Source organism: Acipenser ruthenus, chromosome 42, assembly GCF_902713425.1.
Source record: "Acipenser ruthenus chromosome 42, fAciRut3.2 maternal haplotype, whole genome shotgun sequence".
Classification (NCBI taxonomy): Eukaryota; Metazoa; Chordata; class Actinopteri; order Acipenseriformes; family Acipenseridae; genus Acipenser; species Acipenser ruthenus.
The window spans coordinates 1,875,703-1,878,984 of record NC_081230.1 but is presented as its reverse complement, the minus strand read 5'-3'; the positions used below and the strand labels follow the sequence as shown (position 1 = coordinate 1,878,984).

Genomic DNA, 3,282 nt, shown 5'->3' with positions numbered 1-3,282 from the left:
AGCCAATTATATGAGTAATAATAATAATAAGAGTAAATTATAAAATGCATTGAAATAGAGATTATATTGAGCGAATGGCATCTTCTCGCTGGTATACATTATAAACTTCATTCAAATATAAAGTCACATGAAGTCAGACCCCAGGCAATTCTATGACAAACATCAGCCCGCTTCGTCTACAGTATTTACATGATGAGATATGCTGGTGAGGTCACCTGTCTCATTGATGCAATGTTGCAGATATTTTGTCTTTTATGCAAATTCTTGCAAACAATTATGATAACAGAGTTCACTTCAGAGCCCCATTCCTGTATAAATACGGTTGCTTCTCTGCTCTGACTTCACCGACTTGAACAGCCCAAGACCAGCAGACAAGATGAAGACTCTGGTGCTAATTTTCGCCCTGGCTTTCCTCTGCAGCTGTGAGTACAATCCTACCATCTCTTTCTATATTCTTTCAAAGAATTGCACATTGATCCAAGATGTTTCTGCAGGGTAGCTCTGCTGCTGCTGTACCCTTGAGCAAGCAAGCAAGCAGGGACTTTACCTAGATTGCTCCAGTACCATCATGTGCTATTAATGGTACTATAATGCAACAGCCTACTGTAGCACCACCATGGGAATCCTACAGGACTTTATTTGATTTCTAAAAGTAGTTTCACAACCGTGGTATCTATAATGTAATCCAACACTGTACCATCATGTTCCTATTTCTTTTACTATGGTAGTACTATTTCAATGCAGTTTCCATTCTAGTGTTTACTGTATAAAAACTACAGTTAATATGATATCTTTACCTATAGTTTTAGCACTATAGTAGTTTAGTATTGCTGTTTCTCTTCTCCAAAAGGCCTTCGATTTGTACTTTTGTGACTAGCGTGAGTGTGACCTGTAGGAATGTGTTGTCGAACTCTCCAGAACAGTGCTGACACGTTTTCTTGCTTTGTTTCAGCTGTGGAGACGTTTTTTTTTGTAGCTCCGAATAAGCTACCGACCTTGAATATAGCAGATTATTTTAGAGGCAAAAGAGAAGCTGGCAATGAACCCGCAGTGCTGCCTGAGGGAAGAGGTACGTCATTTAAAGTGTTTAAATCTACAGCAGACCTGCATTCCACACAGACCCCAAATCTGTTGATTAAAGAGCTATACAAAATACTACTGCAGATATCCAGTTCCAGTGCAGGTGAATTCAAATACAGGATTTATATTCAGATCTAACTAGGAGCAATAGCAGGGAGCAGCAAGGCAGGAGGCAGATAAGTGGGAGTTAATGAACATGCAAGTTTGGGTGTCATGTAGTCCGGAGAGGTAGAGCTGTGAGGTTTTACAGGTGCTGTCTGAACAGGTGTATAATTTAAACTTTATTTTTTACATATTCAATCAAAGTGTTTAGTTTTTAAACACTTAATAGTGTTTAAATTGTAACCACTGCGCCGTGTTTAGAAAATAAGCATCAAGATGTTTTTATTGACTGTTATTACTGTGTGTGTGTGTCTCTCTGTGTGTGTGTCTGTGTGTGTCTGTGTGTGTGTGTGTGTCTGTGTGTGTGTCTGTGTGTGTGTGTGTCTGTGTCTGTGTGTGTGTGTGTCTGTGTGTGTGTGTCTGTGTGTCTGTGTGTGTGTGTGTGTGTGTCTGTGTCTGTGTGTGTGTCTCTGTGTGTGTGTGTGTGTCTGTGTGTGTGTCTGTGTGTGTGTGTGTCTGTGTGTGTGTGTGTGTGTCTCTGTGTGTGTGTCTGTCTCTGTGTGTGTATGTGTGTCTGTGTGTGTGTGTGTGTGTGTCTGTGTGTGTGTGTGTGTGTCTGTGTGTGTGTGTGTGTGTGTCTGGCAAATTAACAAATAAGGTAAGAACATTTGAAATAAATAAACTTAAGAATTTTTGTTTTGTTTTGTTTAAGACTATCTTTGTTTGGTTTATTTTCCATTTTGAAATCACGAAAATAATTATAAAAAATATGCATATGAATTTGTAGTCCAGTTTTTCTCCACTTAGCCCTCACAGCTCTTTGTATTTCTTTTCATCTGTGTCAAAAGGTCCCATTATCCTGATTCTTCCTCCATTCGCACAGGGTGAAGGTACGTCTTTTAAAGTGTCCGGGTTTTTGTTCTTTTTTTTAAATTGAGTTCTCAGTCCCCACATGTTGCTCCAGCTGTTTCAGTGACATCATCCCTGCATCTGTAACATTCTTCATTGTGAACATTTTGACAAACAGCAGCAACGTGGCTTCAGCGAGGCAGGCGACTCCATCAGTAGAAATGTAAATATTTTCTAGGAAGCGGACAGATCCTTGTAACAGACTTGCCTGGGGTCTGACTTCATGTGACTTTGTATTTGAATGTAGTTTATAATGTATACGTTTATGCGTCTGTTGAGAAATAAATAATAATAATAATAATAATACCAGCCAGAAGACGCCATTCACTCCATATAATCTCCTCTACTTAAATGCATTTTATAATGTATCAGTGTTATTCTTCTATTTCAAGCTTGTGCTGTTTTTTTTTTTTCAGGAGAAGGCGTGCAGTAGAGGAGGAGAATCGCTCGCCTGTTTAAAAGCAGAGGCTTCTTGTTGGAACTGCAATTCCTCTAATGTAGTCTAGAAACAAATAAAATAGGAAGCATCTTCCCTCTCTGTGTCTCTGCTTCTTATTCTGTGTAATTCAGCAGGGCTGGGGGCGGGGCCTGTTCCATTGGTTATGCACACAGACACACAGCACAGACACACTGACACACATACAGTACAGACACACAGCACAGACACACTGACACACATACAGTACAGACACACAGCACAGACACACTGACACACATACAGTATAGACACACAGCACAGACACACTGACACACATACAGTACAGACACACAGCACAGACACACTGACACACATACAGTACAGACACACAGCACAGACACACTGACACACATACAGTACAGACACACAGCACAGACACACATACAGTACAGACACACAGCACAGACACACTGACTCACATACAGCACAGACACACAGCACAGACACACTGACACACACACAGTACAGACACACAGCACAGACACACTGACACACATACAGTACAGACACACAGCACAGACACACTGACACACATACAGTACAGACACACAGCACAGACACACTGACACACATACAGTACAGACACACAGCACTGACACACATACAGTACAGACACACAGCACAGACACACTGACACACATACAGTACAGACACACAGCACAGACACACTGACACACATACAGTACAGACACACAGCACAGACACACTGACAC

General features: G+C 41.0%; 1 long non-coding RNA gene across 1 annotated transcript; it reads left to right on the top strand.

The window, feature by feature from the left end:
* Positions 1 to 295: 295 nt before the first annotated feature.
* LOC131709285 (uncharacterized) lies at positions 296 to 2,633 on the top strand. Its single transcript, XR_009311445.1, has 4 exons — positions 296 to 422; positions 953 to 1,069; positions 2,031 to 2,072; positions 2,508 to 2,633. It is a non-coding gene; the product is annotated as an uncharacterized LOC131709285 (long non-coding RNA).
* Positions 2,634 to 3,282: the final 649 nt, after the last annotated feature.